This window comes from Pseudophryne corroboree, chromosome 6 (genome assembly GCF_028390025.1).
Source record: "Pseudophryne corroboree isolate aPseCor3 chromosome 6, aPseCor3.hap2, whole genome shotgun sequence".
Classification (NCBI taxonomy): domain Eukaryota; kingdom Metazoa; phylum Chordata; class Amphibia; order Anura; family Myobatrachidae; genus Pseudophryne; species Pseudophryne corroboree.
Genome location: NC_086449.1, coordinates 734534608 through 734556118, shown reverse-complemented (window position 1 = coordinate 734556118; position 21511 = coordinate 734534608).

The following is a 21511-nucleotide window of genomic DNA, read 5'->3' as shown; positions in this document are numbered from 1 at the left end:
GTGTATGGCCAGCTTAAGGTTTGATAGTTATTAGTAGATGATTAGTCTGAAAGGAGATTTTCACTCCACATTTAAAGCTCGCAATCTTTGTTCCAAATTGAAATAATTTCTATGAGTAAAATAGAGAGGACGCTACACCCTGACGACAGCGTGGTGGACAAATACCCAAAGTGCTCAATAAAAATGCTCTCAGATTGAAACTAGTTCTGTCTGATCAGACGCTGTCACACAGAGACTTTCTAGCGCTCAATATAAGTGCTGCAAATTTCCGTGTCCGATAAACAGCGATTAGGAATGAACGCCTTTGTAGCTGGGAAAGCACTAACTTGAAAAACGTCCGTGTAACCACCCCCCCCCCCAAGCTCATTTTTGCAATCGTTATGGGAACTTTGTTCTAGCGTGCCATAGAACATTTGTATTTACACTGCAATTGTTTTAGGCAAGTTTAATACAGAGATGAGTTTTAAGAGAGAACAAATACACCACCAGTTCTCCATCTTAAAATTCCCTATGGTTACAATTTGGTGGCTACATTGCTCCACTACTTACGATTAGCAGAGTCAGTACTGTACACATGGCAGTTAACGGAACACAAGAATCCACCCAAACCTTGCTTAGGGGAACATCTGACAACTCTGCGTGCTGATTATACAGTTTGAAAATCATTCTACTGTTTTTAATTATTTTTTTCACATAAGTTTCTACTTTATTTTTTAACTGTACAGAGTTTTTTTTTGCCCATTACATGAGTACAAGCTGGACATAAATTTACAACAAATCCAGTATATGCCGACCATCCATCGATCATGATATTCACACCCATTTTTGCTGGAAGATGGGAGGTATCCATTAAAATCACCATAAAGGTGGTGCTTTAATGTGAAAAAAAAAGGTGATGGGGCGTGGCCATGCTCAATTTACTGCAGATACTCCCTCTCGTGCCATAGGCCCCTCCCCCCTTTATACATTTACATTATATGATGTTGGGAGGTGTTTGTGAATGGTGAAATTAACAATACAGTCACAATGATGTATATTTTATTGATATTACTTACCATGTAAATTTGTGTTTATTAGGGGAAAAGGGTGATATGCAAAGATTTTAAATAATCTAAAAATTATAGCGTTTTTGCATATAATACAGCAGGTAGACGTGCAATTCATTTATTTTTATTTGGGCATGTGATCAACTGAATTGATTTTTTGTATTGTTATAATTTTTAATGAGCTTTTTGTTTTTCTCTTTTTAACACCTTATGCATTGTTTGTTCTTCTCATCATGCTATGCATGTATTCTGTCTAATATTAAGCCATTTTGCTAGCTCATCCTCTGCTGGAGGTGATATTTTCCTATATAAGAAAGCATTGTTTTGCTAAGTTAATATTTTACAAGTATTTATTATAAATGTTTTAGTTTTACACTACAATGCAAATCGTTATTATATCCGTCGCATTTTAGGTAAGAAAAATAAAGAAAAAAAGTAAATAAATAAGTTGGAGCTTTGCCCAAAATTGAAGTAGTAGTTCTGGGCAGAGTTCAGTGAGTGAATATGAAAAATAAGATTATAATCACAGTCTTTTCTCTTTGGATGCCAGGGTCTGCGAAGGCTGCCACAGTCCTTTGTGTGGAAACACCAGTAATTGGTGTAAAGTACAAATGATAATTTTCTAAATTAAAAAAAAAAAAACAATTTGAACTCCATTTGAAACTACATTTTCATGGAGAAATTTAGCAAAGCGCAGAGAGAGCTAAAGTGGAGAGAACTAAAGTACCAACCAATCAGCTCCTAACTGCCATGGCACAGTTTGAGTTTGAAAAATGACAGTTGGAAGCTGATTGGTTGCAACTTTGGGGGTCATTCCGAGTTGATCGCTTGCTGCCGATTTTCGCAGCGCAGCGATCAGGTGAAAAATCGGCATTTCTGCGCATGCGTATGGGCTGCAATGCGCACGCGCGTCGTACTGGTACAAAGCCCTTTGTGGTTGTGCTCAAGTTCTAGCAAAGTTTTCAGTCGCACTGACGGCTGCAAGAAGATTGACAGGAAGGGGGCGTTTCTGGGTATCTACTGACCATTTTCAAGGAGTGTTTGCAAAAACGCAGGCGTGGCTGGGCGTTCGCTGGGCGGGTGTATGATGTCAAATCCGGACACGAATAGGCTGAAGTTATCGCAAGCGCTGAGTAGGTTCAGAGCTACTCTGAAACTGCACAAACTTTTTTGCAGAGCTCAGCTGCACATGCGTTCACACTTCTGCTAAGTCAAAATACACTCCCCAGTGGGCGGCGGCATAGCGTTTGCACGGCTGCTAAAACTAGCTAGCGAGCGATCAACTCGGAATGACCCCCCTTATCTCTTACCACTTTCCACTTCTCTCCAAGCTTTGATGAGTGTCGGATGCTGCAATCCTTTAAAGCCCCTCACCTACCCACAGTGGAGGCCACATTCTGTTAGCGTACAACAAAAACCTATACAAAAACTAACAAATTGACTTGAACCCAAGTGAATGAACACCACATATGCAATGTTTTTCACTGTGAACGTTTAAATGCATTTAGATATGTTCTGCATATCTCATACGATGTATCATACAGGTTAATAGAGACTGGTCCATTTTCTTCAAATATTCTCTTTTCGGTTATAAAGGATCTTAAAATGACAATGCAATACAGCTTGGTTCCACACTGATCTCTTCGTTCTTTAACTTGGTAATACGTTTTAACCATTGTATAAAAGGTGGAGATATTTTTGTATGCCCTGCAAAATGAAAACAGTTTGATGTGATAGATATTAGAATCCCAATGTGCCATTCCATCCAGGTTTTTCGTTTCACTTCTGTGTTCCCCTTCTATGCAATACATACTTTAGCCTTTGTACAAATTATTTTGTATTAGTAATAATGATAGGAAAAAATAAACTATGTGCTATAAACAATATCCGGTGTACTGACTGTTTGTGTTCTTATATGTGTTTCACCTTAATATCAAGTTAATTTACTTTGTTGCTTCGAAAGGAAAAAATAGAGCTCTGTGATTGGCTGTATACAAAATCTGAGCAGGCTACAAATATGTAAATCTACTGTATTTTGGTTACAGCCGCTCAATGGTACTGGCTATACTGTATGTTTCAAAATTTGGACAATTGGCGGCCTGTTGCATTGTGCTGCCGGCTTTCACATTACGCCAACCGGTAAATCCTTTTCTCGTAGTCTGTAGAGGATGCTGGGGTCTACATTAGTACCATGGGGTATAGACGGGTCCCTTGGGAGCCATGGGCACTTTAAGAGTTTAATAGTGTGGGATGGCTCCTCCCTCTACACCCCTCCTACCAGACTCAGTCTAGAAACTGTGGTGAGGAGACGGACGTACTTTGAGAGAAGGAAATACACAGATGGTGAGATTCACACCAGCTCACACATAACAAGGCAAACCAAGCTGACTAGCTTGAACAATTCAGCAACAGCTGAACAACAGTACTTAATCAAGTTACAATGCAGTACTTAACCAAGTAACACGGTAATACCGAACCAAGTAACAACTGCAGGAGAACGAAGCGCTGGGCGGCTGCCCAGCATCCTCTACGGACTACGAGAAAAGGATTTACCGGTAGGTAATTCTAATCCTATTTTCTCTTACGTCTTAGAGGATGCTGGGGTCTACATTAGTACCATGGGGATGTACCAAAGCTCCCAGTACGGGAGGGAGAGCGCGGAGGTTCCTGCAGAACCGATAGACCAAACTTTAGGTCCTCAGAGGCCAAAGTATCGAACTTGTAAAACTTAGCAAACGTGTTGGACCCTGACCAAATAGCCGCTCGGCAAAGCTGTAAAGCCGAGACACCCCGGGCAGCCGCCCAGGAAGAACCCACCTTACGAGTAGAGTGGGTCTTAACAGATTTTGGACACGGCAATCTTGCCGTAGAATTAGCATGCTGGATAGTGGACCTGATCCAGCGAGAAATCGTCTGCTTAGAAGCAGGGCACCCAATCTTGTTGGGATCATACAGGACAGAGTCCGACTTTCTGTGACGAGAAGTTCTCCACATAAATCTTCAAGGCCCTCACAACATCTAAGGACTTTGAGGTACTTGAGTCAGTAGCCACTGGTACCACGATAGGTTGGTTGATATGAAAAGCTGACACAACCTTTGGAAGAAACTGCTGACGCGTCCTGAGCTCAGCTCTATCTTCATGAAAGATTAAGTAGGGGCTTTTGCAGGACAAAGCCCCCAATTCAAACACATGTCTAGCTGATGCTAATGCCAACAGTGTGACCGCCTTCCAAGTGAGAAACTTGACCTCAATCTCCTGTAAAGGCTCAAACCAATCCGACTGCAGGAACTGCAACACCACGTTAAGAGCCCAAGGTGCTGTAGGAGGCACAAAGGGAGGCTGGATGTACAGGACCCCTTTCAAAAAAATCTGAACCTCAGGGAGGGAAGCCAATTGTTTCTGGAAGAAAATGGACAAGGCCGAAATCTGGACCTTTATGGAGCCCAAACGTAAGCCCACATCCACAGGAAGAAGAGAAACCGCCCAAGTTGAAACTCCACCGTAGGAAACTTCTTGGAATCACACCAAGACACATACTTTTTCCAAATGCGATGGTAATGTTGAGATGTTATTCCTTTCCTAGCCTGGATCAGGGTAGGAATAACCTTGTTCAGAATGCCTTTTTCGAGCTAAGATCTGGCGTTCAACCTCCATACCGTCAAACGTAGCCGTGGTGAGTTTTGATAAGCAAACGGCCCTTGTTGCAGAAGGTCCTCTCAAAGAGGACCGGTTGAAACACCCTCTGCACTTCCGTGCAGAGCATCATCCAGCTGTAATTCCAGAAGATCCGTGTACTAAGCTCTTCTTGGCCAGTCCGGAGCAATGAGGATCACCTGAACTCTTATTCTTTTTATAAGTTTGAGAATCCTTGGGATGAGTGGAAGGGGAGGGAACACATACACCGACTGGAAGAACCAGAGTCATCAGTGCGTCCACCGCCACTGCCCGTGGGTCTCTCGACCTGGAACAGTACCTGCAAAGCTTCTTGTTGAGACGGGAGGCCATCATGTAGATTTGAGGTACGCCCCAAAGACTTGTCACCTTTGCGAACACCTCGGGGTGGAGGCTCCACTCTCCTGGATTGAGATCGTGTCTAATGAGGAGTACGCTTCCCAGTTGTCTACACCCGTAATGAATATTGCCAACAGCGCCAGCGCGTGCCTTTCTGCCCAAAGGAGGATCTTTGTCACCTCTGACATTGCAGCTCTGCTCTTCGTCCCGCCTTGTCGGTTTAGGTAGGCCACCATCGTTACATTGTCTGACTGCACCTGAATGGCCTGATCTTGTAGAAGATGTGCCGCCTGTCGAAGTCCGTTGTACACGGCTCTTAGTTCCAGAATGTTTATCGGAAGGATGGATTCCAGACTTGACCACTTTCCTTGGAAGTTTTCCCTTGGGTGACCGCGCCTCAACCTCTGAGACCTGCATCCGTCGTTAGAAGGATCCAGTTCTGAATCCCGAACCTGCAGCCCTCGAGAAGATGAGGCATTTGTAGCCACCAAAGGAGTGAAATCATGGCTTTCGGCAACAGACGATACGTCTGTCGCCAAAAGCCAGGATTTCACTCCCTTGGTGGCTACAAATGCCTCTGGTTCAGGTGAGATCCCGACCACTTGTCTCAGAGATCCAGTTGGAACTACCGTGCATGAAATCTTCCATACTGTAGAGCCTCGTAGGAAGCAACCATTTTCCCAAGAAGGCGAATGCACTGATGAACCGATACCCGGGCAGGCTTCAAGACATCCCGGACCATTGATTGTATCACCAACGCTTTTTCCACTGGTAGAAACACCCTCAGCACTTCCGTGTCGAGGATCATCCCTAGTAAAGACAATCTCCTTGTCGGTTCAAAATGTGGCTTTGGAAGATTCATGATCCACCCGTGATCCCGGAGTAGTCGAGTTGTGAGAGCAATGTTCTGCAACAACTTTTACCTGAAAGATGCTTTTATCAGCAGATTGTCCAGATATGGAATTATGTTCACTCCCTGCTTGCGTAGGAGTAGCATCATCTCTGCCATTACCTTGGTGAACACCCTCGGTGCCGTGGATAGGCCAAATGGCAGTGCCTGGAACTGATATTGACAGTCCAACAGCGCAAATCTGAGATAGGCCTGGTGAGGTGGCCAAATCGGAATGTGGAGGTATGCATCCTTGATATTCAGGTATACCAGAAATTCCCCCTCCTCCAGACCTGAGATCACCGCTCCCAGAGACTCCATTTTGAACTTGAATTCCCTCAAGTAGGGGTTTAAAGATTTCAGGTTCAATATCGGTCTGACAAACCATACGGTTTCGGTACCACAAAGAGGTTTGAGTAGTAACCCTTGTTTTCCAGAGGAGGTGGAACTGGGACAATGACATTTGCCTTTTCCAATTTTTGAATGGCTTCCTGTAGGATAGCCCTTTCTGTCAGCAAAGCTGTTAGCCTGATTTGAAAAATCTGTGAGGTGGGGAGTTCTTGAAACTCCAGTCTGTATCCCTGGGACACAATATCTTGTACCCAGGGGTCCAGGCCTGACGACGCCCAGACCTAACGGAAATTTCTTAGACGTGCTCCCACCTGCCCGATCTCCAGGCTGGGAGGTCTACCATCATGCTGAGGACTTTGAGGAAACAGAACCAGGCTTCTGTTCCTGCGAACTTCATGGTACAAGTTTTCTGGATTTTCCCCGACCACCTCTGAAGAAAGTGGAAGGGGGCTAGGACTTTTTAACCTTTGCGGTCCGAAAGGACTGCATAGTAGACGTAGGATAAGAGTTCCTCGTTGATGGTGTGTCTGAGGGAAGAAAAGTTGTCTTACCTGCGGTTGCCGTGGAAATCCACGCATCCAACGCTTCCCCAAACAGAGCCTGACCTGTGAAGGGTAGGTTCTCCACACTCTTCTTGGATTCTATATACGCAGACCATTGGCGCAGCCAGAGTCCACTGCGCGCCGAGACCGAGATAGCCATGGAAGATGTCTGTGCATCAGATGACCAAGGTCCTTCATGGCCTCCACCATGACATCTGTAGAATCCTGTATGTGACGTAAAAACATTTCAATGTCACTTCTATCCATAGTATCCAAATCCTCTAGTAACGTGCCTGACCACTTTACTATGGCTTTAGAAATCCATGCACAAGCAATAGTGGGCCTTAGTGCCATGCCTGAAGCATATGTATATGGATTTGAGCGTCTTGTGGTCTGCCGGCTCTTTCAAAGCGGTAGACCCAGGGACAGGTCAAACCACCTTTTTAGACAATCTAGATACAGAAGCATCTACAATAGGGGGGTTTTCCCACTTTTTCCTATCCTCTTCAGGGAAAGGAAAAGCAACAAGAACTGTCTTTGGGATCTGGAATTTTTTTCTCTGGGTTTTCCCAGGATTTTTCAAATAATGCGTTTAATTCCTTAGACGCAGGGAAAGTAAGGGAAGCTTTCTTATTGTCTGTAAAGTAAGCCTCCTCTACCTGTTCAGGTACCTTGTCAGCAATGTGTAAAACATCCCGAATGGCCTCAATCATGAGTTGCACCCCCTTAGCAAGGGATGCCCCCCCCCCCCCCCCCCCCCCAATATATCCACATCACCGTCTCCCGTATCAGAGTCGGTATCCGTGTCCACTTGCATTATCTGGGCAAGAGCACGCTTTTTTGGGTATATACCAGGGGATTTTGAGGAAGAGTTGGGAGCAGAATACGACAAAACCTCTACAGATTTTTTCAAAACCTGTGTTTCAGTACAAGGAATAGACTCTTCTGGAGAAGATACACACTCTTCAGCACAAGACACAGAGGGGGTAATTCCAAGTTGATCGCAGCAGGAATTTTTTTAGCAGTTGGGCAAAACCATGTGCACTGCAGGGGGGGGGGGGGGGGCAGATATAACATTTGCAGAGAGAGTTAGATTTGGGTGGGTTATTTTGTTTCTGTGCAGGGTAAATACTGGCTGCTTTATTTTTACACTGCAATTTAGATTGCAGATTGAACTCACCACACCCAAATCTATCTCTCTCTGCACATGTTATATCTGCCCCCCGGCAGTGCACATGGTTTTGCCTAACTGCTAAAAAATTTCCTGCTGCGATCAACTTGGAATTACCCCCAGAGTCCCTAGACATGGCAATGTGAGATATTTCATACACACACACAGGAAAATATCAGACACAGTTTCCTCCAAGTACCTTCAAAGAGAGACAGAGTTAAGGAGCCAGCACACACAGCGCTCCTGTAGGCAGTTATGTAATAAAATCCTGGCGCTGACTGAGTAACCTTAATAGACTACCCAGTCCTTAATGTGAATAAACACTCTCCCCCACCCCCCCACCCCCCGTTAAACCCCCAGGTACCGCACAGGATAGCTGGAGTTATGTGGAGGGTCAGCGCAGGGCCGTAACTACGTGTGTGCCTGGCACACAGCGCAGTTGCAGTAGCCCTGAGGGCGCAACTGCCCGCAACCCCAAAGTCTGCGGCATTGTAATGAGTCAGACTGACTCATTACAAGCCGCCTGTACTGTGTGCAGCAGCCGCAGCCAACATCTAAAGGGGGAGGTGATGTTTGCAGTCAGTGTAAGCGTGCCCGTCTCTGACCCCCGCCTCCTGATCCCCCGCTGCCCGGCTCTGGCCTCCATATCTTCAAGTTCCGCTGCCCGGCTCCCGTCCCCTGTTGCCTGGCTCCCGCCTCCTGATTCCCCGCTGCCCGGCTCCCGCTACCTGTCCCCAGCTGCCTGGCTCCCGCATCCTGATCTTCAAGTTCCGCTGCCCGGCTCCCGCCTCCTGTCCCCTGTTGCTTGGCTCCCGCCTCCCGATTCCCCGCTGCCTGGCTCCCGCTACCTGTCTCCAGCTGCCTGGCTCCCGCTTAATTGCTCCCCGAGTGCACGGATCCCGCATCCACTCTCCGGCTCCTGCTTCCTGACATGCCGGCAGAGGCAGGTCCAGCAGCAGCTCCTGAACGCAGAGGCGGTCCAGCAGCGGCAGCAGCCATGAGGATCCGGTGAGAGAAAAGAGGTGACTGACAGGGGTGAGTGCCAGGGTGATTTGCCTATATATGAGTACATGTGGCTGTGTGTGTGTTTATAAGTGGGTGTGTGTGTGTGTGTGTGTGTGTGTGTGTGTGTGTGTGTGTGTGTGTGTGTGTGTGTGTGGCTGTGCTGTAATGTGTAAAATGGGGACTCTGTCGTAATGTGTCAAAAGAGGGACTCTGTCTGCCGTGCTGTGTAAAATGGGGACTCTGCTGTAATGTGTAAAATGGGGACTCTGTTGTAATGTGTAAAAAGAGGGACACTGTCTGCCATACTGTATAAAAAGAGGGACACTGTCTGCCGTACTGTGTAAAATGGGGACTCTGTCTGCCGTACTGTGTAAAATGGGGACTCTGCTGTAATGTGTAAAATGGGGACTCTGTCTGTTGTAATGTGTAAAAAAAGGGACACTGTCTGCCGTACTGTATAAAAAGAGGGACACTGTCTGCCGTACTGTATAAAAAGAGGGACACTGTCTGCTGTACTGTGTAAAATGGGGACTCTGCTGTAATGTGTAAAATGGGGACTCTGTTGTAATGTGTAAAAAGGGGGACACTGTCTGCCGTACGGTATAAAAAGAGGGACACTGTCTGCCATACTGTGTAAAATGGGGACTCTGTCTGTCGTACTGTATAAAAAGAGGGACACTGTCTGCCGTACTGTGTAAAAAAAGAGGGACACTGTCTGCTGTAATGTGTAAAATGGGGACTCTGTCTGTCGTAATGTGTAAAAAGAGGGACACTGTCTGCCGTACTGTGTAAAAAGAGGGACACTGTCTGCCGTACTGTGTAAAAAAAGAGGGACACTGTCTGCTGTAATGTGTAAAATGGGGACTCTGTCTGTCGTAATGTGTAAAAAGAGGGACACTGTCTGCCGTACTGTGTAAAAAGAGGGACACTGTCTGCCGTACTGTATAAAAAAGAGGGACACTGTCTGCCATACTGTGTAAAGAAGAGGGACACTGTCTGACGTACTGTGTAAAAAAGAGGGACGCTGTCTGCCGTACTGTGTAAAATAGGGGCTCTACCTGGTGTAGTGGCGCTACTGTTCGGTGTAATTTGAATAATGGAGACTACTGTGCAGAGTAATATGAACTGGTATTATTTTGTGGCCACACCCCTTCACCATGAAGCCACACACCTATATTTTTGAAGCACGCCTACGGCGCGCACCGGCTCTGTTGTGGGTAGGTGGGGGCGCAATGCTGTTTCTTGCACACAGCGCTAAAATGTCTAGTTACGGCACTGGGTCAGCGCTCCCTGTCAGCATCTCTGATCTGTGATCTGCAGGGAGAAAATGGCGCTGGTGAGTGCTGGATCCACTCTGAGGAGAAGCTCCGCCCCCTAAAATGGCACGTCTTCCTGCACTTGTAAGGATTATACTGGCCTGAGGTATCGCATGCTAGCAGCAGTACAGAGTCCCTGATAGCTTAGATGACCAGTCTGTAGGGTATTGCGCTGGCCCAGGGCGCCCCTCACAGCGCCGCACCACAGTACCGCTGAGCCCTCCGGAGCGCAGCATCAGCGCTGTGCTCCTGCCCTGATGCCGCCATTCTCAACGGCTTCCCGCTTGCCGGGGCGCCGGCGTCCAACTCACCACCGACGTCTTCTGGCTCTGTTAGGGGGTGGCGGCAGTGCTGCAGGAGCGAGCGGTCGCCTCAGGGGCTTGCGATCGACACCCTCAGGAGCTAAGTGTCCTGTCAATGGAGATAGGGGCCATTAACCTCAGGGGGTTGGATCCTACTCCCCCCCTAAGTCCCACGAAGCAGGGAGGCTGTTGTCAGCAGCCTCCCTGTGCCTAAGTCTTAATAAAAATAAAAAAACTAAAAGAACTCCTAGGAGCTCCCCTAGCTGTGACCGGCTCCACCGGGCACATTTTCTAAACTGAGTCTGGTAGGAGGGGCATAGAGGGAGGAGTCAGCCCACACTGTTAAACTCTTAAATTGCCCATGGCTCCCAAGGGACCCGTCTATACCCCATGGTACTAATGTGGAACCCAGGAACCTCTAGGACGTAAGAGAAAAGTTGATTGTTGACCTTCCAGGGTTATTTGGTATATGTAATTTACTGTATCTGAAGTGCGTGATGCTAGGTTCTCAAATGACCGTGTCCGGACTTCACAACCTGATTGACCATACTTGCAATGGCATCTGCTTTGCTAATGAATAGCAATATGACAACACTGATAAAATGGTAATACCTGTTTATTGTGTGTATATTAGTACAGGTTGAGTATCCCATATCCAAATATTCCGAAATACGGAATATTCCGAAATACGGACTTTTTTGAGTGAGACTGAAATACTGAAACCTTTGTTTTTTGATGGCTAAAAGTAAACAAACTTTGTTTAATACACAAGTTATTAAAAATATTGTATTAAATGACCTTCAGGCTGTGTGTATAAGGGCCCTCATTCCGAGTTGATCGGTCGCAAGGCGAATTTAGCAGAGTTACACACGCTAAGCCGCCGCCTACTGGGAGTGAATCTTAGCTTCTTAAAATTGCGACCGATGTATTCGCAATATTGCGATTACTAACTACTTAGCAGTTTCAGAGTAGCTCCAGACTTACTCTGCCTGTGCGATCATTTCAGTGCTTGTCGTTCCTGGTTGACGTCACAAACACACCCAGCGTTCGCCCAGGCACTCCCACCGTTTCCCCGGCCACTCCTGCGTTTTTTCCGGAAACGGTAGCGTTTTCAGCCACACGCCCCTGAAACGCCGTGTTTCCGCCCAGTAACACCCATTTCCTGTCAATCACATTACGATCGCCGGAGCGAAGAAAAAGCCGTGAGTAAAAATACTATCTTCATAGTAAAGTTACTTGGCGCAGTCGCAGTGCGAACATTGCGCATGCGTACTAAGCGGATTTTCACTGCGATGCGATGAAAAATACCGAGCGAACAACTCGGAATGAGGGCCAAGGTGTATATGAAACATAAATGAATTGTGTGGATGTACACACACTTTGTTCAATGCACAAAGTTATAAAAATTATTGGCTTAAATTGACTTCAGGCTGTGTGTACAAGGTGTATATGAAACATAAATGCATTATGTGCTTAGACTTAGGTCCCATCACCATGATATCTCATTATGACATGCAATTATTCCAAAATACGGAAAAATCCCATATCCAAAATTCCTCTGGTCCCAAGCATTTTGGATAAGGGATACTCAACCTGTATTGGTGTCACACAACTGCTGAAGTATTTTATATTGCATTAAATCAGTTCATAAATAGTCATAATAAAGCACGTGAACGATGTCTGTCCCACCTAGAGGTGCAAGTAGTTTGGTAGGAGCCTCACATCTCTTTTGTAATAAACTCATGGAAAACATACAGTACTTACCAAATCTCACGGAATTTGTTTAAGAGTCACAAAGTTTGTGGGCCCCATCCAGACTCCTGAGAGAGTGGTCTTCCTCATGCCTCGAACAACAACAGAGTCTTGCTCCCCCCCCCTCCACACAAAAACACACATCTAGAACATGGTTGGGAAGTACTGTACTGACGAGCATTTATTGTGCCAGATTTATTTATGATGTGCTCAGCTTTAATACAGTAGCATTTGCACCAGGCATATGTAGGCATATCGGGAGGTGTCACTGGGTCTGGTTATACCCGGTGCACACTCTGGATCCCCCTGCACGACTGAGGCGTGGCCTTACATAAAGGGGGCGTGGCCTCAAAGGGGATCCTGATGGCATCACTCTGGGGGCATGCCCAGCCTCCCCGGAGACAGTCTGCCTGTGCTGCCGGCTCCTTCTCTATGACAGGAGCCAGCTGCTGCAGGAGAATGTCACACTGAAGTACCCGACTCATCGCACTGCAGAGAAGCCGTCATTTTGGTGTCAACCCCTCCAAGGGTGACACCCGAGGTGTGGTCCGCACCCCCTTGTGATGCCACTGGGCATAACAATCATGTAACAACGTAATAATTCTATATATTCATTATGTCAGTAATGTTCATGTATGTTTTCTTCTACGTCTTTCTTCTATCACAGAATTCCTTATATTCGTCTTGCTATTCTGTTTTAAGTTATACATGAATTAAAAAATATAAAAGAATAAAAAAAAAAAATAGTTATTTAAGTTACTTATATGGCGCCTGCATATTCAGTTGCCCTTTAGAAATGTTAAAAAAGCAATAATAATCAAAGACTGGGTAATAACAGACAAAGGGGGATATCCTATTAGCCTCGGTAAAACAATGGGTGTGAAAAATATGTTTCACCAATTTCTTTTTTTTACAGGCTATCGCCTGTAAAAAAAAATGCTCTTTCTCCCGAAAACACACAGGTTCAGTGAAACCTGTCTGTTTTCGGTAGACACAGCCCCGTTTTCGCATGAAAATAATAATAATAATAATTTTATTTATATAGCGCTCTTTCTCCAACAGGACTCAAGGCGCTTTACAGACATCAAAAACAATGCACATGATACAGAGGATTTGAGTAATACAACAATAGACAAGCAACACAGACATAAAAGAAAACCTTAAGCACACAGAAAGCATAATGCAGGGTTGCTGTAGGCATTTTGGGTAATAACTTCCAAGGGTTGTGTATTCCACCCTCACAGGTACCAAGTGCGGCAGCCATCTTGGGCGCTCAGCCTAGGATTGCCCAGGGTGGAATAGTCCACCCCTAGAAGAGATGACACAAAATGGGGGAGATTTCAGAGTCCTACAGTTCAGAGTAGGGTTCCATCAAAACCATCAGGCCTATGTATTTTTCATCCCACCCACAAGTGTACCATATGGGGCAGCCATGTTGAGCGCACTTTGAAGGTTACACTGTGGGAGGTGAGCCATACAAGGGCCAAGTTCATATATAGGAAAACTGACGCTTATGTAGTAGTATGATGTACCCTGCATGTAGGGCGCAATGGCATGGTGTGCAATCAGTGGAGGTAAACATTACAGGAAAAACACATGGTGGGGTGGAAGAGAGGAAGGAAGCAAAAAAACAAAAACAATAGCAGGTAACTAGTGGCAGAAGTAGAATAGGGATAACATTATTTTGATAAGATCATAGTACGGGTGGGTATGAGAATGTGGGGGGCATACTCCGAAGCAAAATGAGTCTGTTTCGCATCAAACAAAATCCCAGATAAGCCGCGTCTCGTGCCGGCTTATCGGGGATAATTAGATAGTCCCCGGCCGGACAATTAGCCCCGGTAAATTACCGGGGCTAATAGGATATCCCCCAAAGATGTAAAACAAGACCTTGCATGGTTTCTCCTTTTACCACCGTGGGATCATTACACTTCTGCTTACTTTTAGGTAAAGCAATGTGAGGTCTCAGAAATTTACTACACAATTATGTGACTAATTAACAAAATACCTCTGGTGAATGAGGTATATATCATTCTGATTACTGGATCCAGACCACTAATAATTAAGAGAACACATTGTGTTGTTTTAATTCACGTACCTTCATTATTATTCGAAACTACTAGGTTTTGAATTCTTTTTTTTAAATACGTTTTTATTAGACAAATCACAAATTGACAGAGTACAACTGATAAAAATGTAAAATAAAAAAAAACAAAGTGGGAGCAAAACGTCCATACAAGTACAATACATATAAGGTATAACGTATTTTCATACACAGCGTGTGGGACAGTAAAAACTGTACTCTTAAGCAGTATAGACAACTTTTTTTTTCACTTTAATATCAAGAAAAAAAAACTACATATAAAAATTAACCGTTATCAATAGTCAACAAATAGTGACAAAGTAATATAGTAATACTTTTTTTAATAAATTATTTTATATGAATTTATTCACATTGTCTTTTTTGTTACATATGCTATAAGATCAACATTAAAACATGTTTCCAATAAATCACCAAAAATAACAGGAGGATAACCACCACCCTTTTCAGCTACTGTACTTAAGATCAGCCAGTTGCACTCTAAGGATACTTGTTCTCTGAGGAAATTGCCTAGCACCAATGAAACGCGTTAGTAGTTACTCAGCAGCTGATACTGCTGAACAGTTAAAGCTTCTCACGGTACTCAGGGCCTACCTGTATCCATCACTGAGATATCAGCGGCCACTGAATTGTTACACAACTCTAAAACACAACAGCATTTGATGCTGGTCAGATTTCAAGACACATCCTGTTGGTTACTGTGATTGCATAAAAAGCCACCTGTTTGTCCCAGGCTCCATCAACCCGTCCATCCAGATTGCTGCTCTTGTATCCTCCTGAAGTGTAACACTAGTGCTAGCCTTAAAATAGATTAGATAAAAACGCCAGACTTTGGAATGGGCAGAACAGGGAAGGTGCCACTTCTAGATCCAGACCCCTAATTGCCAAATTTCTTGATTGACTAAATAATTTTTTATGTTTCCCTTATATGTTGGTTGTATCATATGGTTTTGACATTTGCTGAAAGACAGGTTTGGTCAAAAATACTGTATACACTGAACAAATGTTTCTGCTCTAGTATCAATGTTATACAACGGCTACCGTATACAGTAAGTCCTTTCTGGTGAGTTCTGGCTTAATTGCCGGAACTTGCCAAAACTTTTGTTTGAAAGGGAAAAATCATTAATGGATACAGAGGCATGTATATTTATTTGTTATATCCTTACAGTATGTATTATGTAAGACATCCTTATATAAGGAACAACAGATGAGGCCCATAGCAGAGAGACCAAGAGCTTTATTTTTAGAATGGCTCTCCAGACAGGGGGAAACTCCAAGATGAAGCATTTATTCTGTGTACCGTAAACTGAAGGAGCAGTCCAGCCAGAACATCAAGTACGCTATTCTCCTGCACACAACACAAAATCGTAAATTAGCACCAAGGAATGTATGGGGTTTAATCACATGGAAGAGGGCCACTTCACACCTAACAAAAACTGTGATGAACTGGGGTCAAGTCAATTAGGAGCAAGGGGGCGAGTTGCCTTTGTGATGGCACAGAAATGCCGGCAATGGAGCTTGCACCCCATCGCAGACTAATCTCTCCCCGACCATGTGGATTTTTGTGTACAGCCCTATCAGACTGCAAACAAAAATCTGTGAGCCTGGTGGTACTGCACTGTAAGTACAGAATACAGCCGCACTTACGCGCGGGCATGACATAGTCACACCTAATTGAATTGATCCCTATATTTAATGCAGAAACCCTATTGGCATTCCGTGGAAGATTCCATATTCAGGAATACAGTATTTGTAATAGTGAATCCAGTGTATCTGTCCCATGAAACACAGGGGCAGCAATCATACAGGGAAGAAGATACAGTATATCTCACACAAAGCAAAATGCAATCCTTATATACTTATAGATAGAACTCTCAGGTTCCAAATTCCCTCTTATTAACTTTTCTGCCTCCAATATCCATCCACAGTAATCATTTACAACAGATCTGTCAAATTACTGTACTGCACATTGAGACATACTGTATCAGATCTGATCATACAAATAGACGTCAGCACAGTTCATAGGGGGAGATGTATTAAGCAGTGAAAAGAGTGGAGAAGTTGTCTATGGCAACCAATCAGCTGCTCTGTATAATTTTATAGTATGCAAATTATAAATGTGACGTCAATGCTGCTTGGTTGCCATGGGTAACTTCTCCACTGGCTCACTTCTCCCCTCTTTTCACTTGTTAGTACATCTCCCCATAGTCCTTTACTGGATAAAGCCCCAGATCCAATGAATGCTCAACAATATGGAGTCACATTTCTAAACTGAAAAGATTATCTGGCCTGATGGATCTGTGGAGGCTTCTAAACCCCACGGATAAATCCTTTACATTCATTCAGGTCTCCATAAATTGTTCTCTGGACTAGATTATATTCTAGAGGCTGATAACTGAAGGGTAAATTTGGAGCATTGATATATCAAGTCTTGTGCAGTTTCTTTAACCTTCCTGGTGCTAACTGTATAACTCAAAACATTTCCTACAGCTTACAGATGTGTTGTCCCTCACCCATCCTGTTTGCACCATATGGAGCGACCCTCTGCCATGGGTAGTGATTCTCAGACTATGGTACCTATATGTAAATTTAGCATCTGCGTCACACCATAGCTAAATCCAAACTTGCTTATAATATCATGGGCTGTCAGGATTTATTGTTGTCATAATAGACCCAGGTGGACCCTTACCGCATGTCTAACTAGTAACAACGGGAGAACCTCCCGAACCTCCAGAAATAAGACTGGGTGAGCTGATGGTCAGATTGCTCTGGGACTGTTATACCTAGTCTGAAAAGACATAACAAATGTGGCTGAAATGTTTTTAAAACTGTCTGTTCGTGCCTTTATTATTTTATTTCTTTTTTCTTACAGTAGCGCTTGTTATTAAATTTTACAATACTTTAAAATGAACATGATCAGCTTAACATATACATAGTGCAGATCACTCAGTTTGTTCTAGAGTTAGTGTAAAATCACAGATGAAGCACAGTGATATTGCCAGGATGTATGGTCCGCAGTCTTCACATGGATGCTGCATGCAATACCAGCATCAATTTCTGGATACTGGTGCCTGGTACTTCTTTCACATTAGTGACGTGGCTAAGACGCATATTGGTACAGAACTGTGTGGAGGATGCATGGCGCGGCTTTATCGCATCATTTGTGGAGCGCCAATCGGGACTATATGGCTGAAATTTAAGGACAGGTTAGTGTGGGCACATCTGCAGTAAGCATAATGGTATGGAATTTCTGTACAACAACATAGAACATTGAGATGATCCAATTTTTGTGAGACTTCTCAAACTGTTACGAGGGGCACATTATTATAACTTACATTGCAAACAAGAATAAAGAATATAAGTAAAAACACCAATCTCTACTTGGGATTCGGTCTGAAGATCGACAGTGTCTAGGTCGACCACTATAGGTCGACAGTCACTAGGTCGACATGTTCTAGGTCGACAGGTCAAAAGGTCGACATGAGGTTTAAAAAAAACACACATTTTTCCCCCCTTTTTCATACTTAACAATCCACGTGGACTATGATTGGAACGGTAATCTGTGCCGAGCAAAGAGGTTGGCACCTTGCCGGAAGCATGGCGAGCGAAGCGAGCCATGCGAGGGGACACGGTGCACTAATTGGGGTTCCCGGTCACTCTACGAAGAAAACGACACAAAAAAACATAAGTCATGTCGACCTTTTGACCTGTCGACCTAGAACATGTTGACCTTCTGACCCTGTCAACCTAGTGACTGTCGACCTATAGTGGTCGACCTAAACATTGTCGACCTAGACACTGTCGATCTAATTATCCACACCCCTCTACTTACATAGTAATATAGTTTATGAGGTTGAAAAAGGACCATTTGTCCATCGAGTTCAATCTATATTTGGTCTCCTACTCTGTATTATTTTTAGGACTAATTTTGTCTGTTGCTAATGTCGGCCATTGTGTTCATTTCACTTTTTTTTGTAATAACAGAGAACTGAACCCTACCGAACTTTGCCTTTCCGAGTCCGGATCTGAGCCCGGCTCGGATTTTCCCTCTTGACTCGGAAACCCGAACGCGGCAAAATGTCATCATCCCGCTGTCGGATTCTCACGGATTTGGATTCCATATAAGGAGCCGCGCGTCCCCGCCATTTTCACTCCAGTCTCGGAGAGTATATAGAGAGGATGTGTCCTCAGTGTTCAGTGTCTGTGTGTTGGGGCGGGAAAGTGGGGTGGCAAGTGTTGTGCTGCTCAGTCCAGTCCAGTGTAGTCACTCAGTGTATTGTGCTGCATCAGTCCAGGCAGTCACAGTGCTGGTGTTCTCTGCTGCCATATAATCCAGTGTAGCTGTAAAGTGGTGCTGTGTTGTGCAGACCGGTCCAGTGTAGTCAGTGTATTGTGCTGCATCAGTCCAGCCAGTCACAGTGTTGGTGTTCTCTGCTGCCATATATCCAGTGTAGCTGTATAAAGTGGTGCTGTGTTGTGCAGACCAGTGGTAGTGTCCTGTGTCATCAGTAATTCCAGTGACTATATACGCTGCTGCTATATATCCACTGCTGCAGTATAACAATTATAACAACCTGTTGGGCTGCATCAGACCAGTGGTAGTGTCCTGTGTCATCAGTAATTCCGACGACGATATACGCTGCTGCTATATATCCACTGCTGCAGTATAACAATTATAACAACCTGTTGGGCTGCATCAGACCAGTGGTAGTGTTCTGTGTCATCAGTAATTCCGGTAACGATATACGCTGCTGCTATATATCCACTGCTGCAGTATAACAATTATAACAACCTGTTGGGCTGCATCAGACCAGTGGTAGTGTCCTGTGTCATAAGTAATTCCAGTCATTCCTGTGACGCATATTGGGGGTCATTCCGAGTTGTTCGCTCGTTATTTTTTTCTCGCAACGGAGCGATTAGTCGCTAATGCGCATGCGCAATGTCCGCAGTGCGACTGCGCCAAGTAAATTTGCTATGCAGTTAGGAATTTTACTCACGGCATTACGAGGTTTTTTCTTCGTTCTGGTGATCGTAATGTGATTGACAGGAAGTGGGTGTTTCTGGGCGGAAACTGGCCGTTTTATGGGTGTGTGCGAAAAAACGCTACCGTTTCTGGGAAAAACGCGGGAGTGGCTGGAGAAACGGAGGAGTGTCTGGGCGAACGCTGGGTGTGTTTGTGACGTCAAACCAGGAACGAAACTGACTGAACTGATCGCAGATGCCGAGTAAGTCTGGAGCTACTCAGAAACTGCTAAGAAGTGTCTATTCGCAATTCTGCTAATCTTTTGTTCGCAATTTTGATAAGCTAAGATTCACTCCCAGTAGGCGGTGGCTTAGCGTGTGCAAAGCTGCTAAAAGCAGCTTGCGAGCAAACAACTCGGAATGACCCCCATTGTCTCATATAACTCCCAAAAAATAATGGAGAACAAAAATTTTGAGGAGAAAATAGGGAAAGATCAAGAAGAACCACTTCCTCCTAGTGCTGAAGCTGCTGCCACTAGCCATGACATAGACAATGAAATGCCATCAACGTCGTCTGCCAAGGCCGATGCCCAATGTGATAGTAGTGGGCGTGTAAAATCCAAAAAGCCAAAGTTCAGTAAAAAGAACCAAAAAAAGAAATTGAAATGGTCTGAGAAACGTAAACTTGCCAATATGCCATTTACGACACGGAGTGGCAAGGAACGGCTGAGGCCCTGGCCTATGTCATGACTAGTGGTTCAGCTTCACATGACGATGGAAGCCCTCATAACTGAGGCCTTGACACTTGTGCTGGTGTTAGACGTGCGCCCGGTATCTGCCATTAGTGCAGTGGTATTTAGACAATTGATGGAGGTATTGTGTCCCTGGTACCAAATCCCATCTAGATTCCACTTCACTAGGCAGGCGATAGCGAGGTTTTGCCATTTAATTCCAGTGATTTGGACGTATAATTACAGTGATTTTGCCAATTAATGCCAGTGATTTATAATTATTAATTGCAGTGATCTTGCCATTTAATTCCAGTGATTTGGACGTATAATTCCAGTTTGAATTGTTTGTGTCGCTTGGCTTAGTCATACAGCTACCTCATGGCACCTCAGTGGCGTCACAAGGCGGGTGCAGGGGGTGCGGCCCGCACCCGGGTGTGACGCCTGGAGGAGGGTGACACCAAATGTCAGCTCCTCCGCACTGACAGGAACCAGGTGCTGCAGTGAGAAAGTCTCCTACAGCACCCAGCTCCTGTCACAGAAGAGGAGCCGACAGCGGACGGAGACTGGCTCTGGGGGAAGCCAAGCATCCCCGGAGATGCTGGGCACGCCCCCAGAGTGACGATTCCGGGATCCCCGCGAAGCCACGCCCCCTAAGTACAAGGTCACGCCCCTTTTTGCCGCGGCAGGAGATCAGGGGCACGCACCGGTTGTCACCACACCCGGTGACGCCTCTGTTGCACCTCTTCGACATCTTTGCATGAGGTGCGGTCTGGGGCCTAGTTTTTGAAAAGTGCCATCCTGTGTGACACTGCCGTATGAGTCCAGGGGTACTGCCGTATAAGTCCACCAATTGCAGATTTTTTTAAAAGTGACTCGAGCGTGCTGGAGATACGGTCAGTGGACTGAACAATTGCGGCCCTCTCGCGATTCAGCCACTGCGTGACACTACTAGATGGGCCAGGTGGTTGTGTCGCTTAGCTTAGTCATATAGCAACCTCGGTGCACCTTTTTTCTTCTTTGCATCCAGTGCTGTTAGGGGCCTTTTTTTGATATCTGCCCTCCTGTATGCCACTGCAGTGCCACGCCTAGATGGGCCAATTGTGTGTCGTTTGGCTTAGTCATACAAGTACCTCATTGCAATTCTTTTTCTTCTTTGCATGATGTGCTGTTTGGGACCTTTTTTTTAATATCTGCCTTCCTGTCTGACACCGCAGTGCCACTCCTAGATGGGCCTGGTGTTTGTGTTGTCCACTTGTGTCGCTTAGCGTAATCATCCAGCAACCTCGGTACAACCTTTTAGCCTAAAAACAATATTGTGAGGTGTGAGGTGT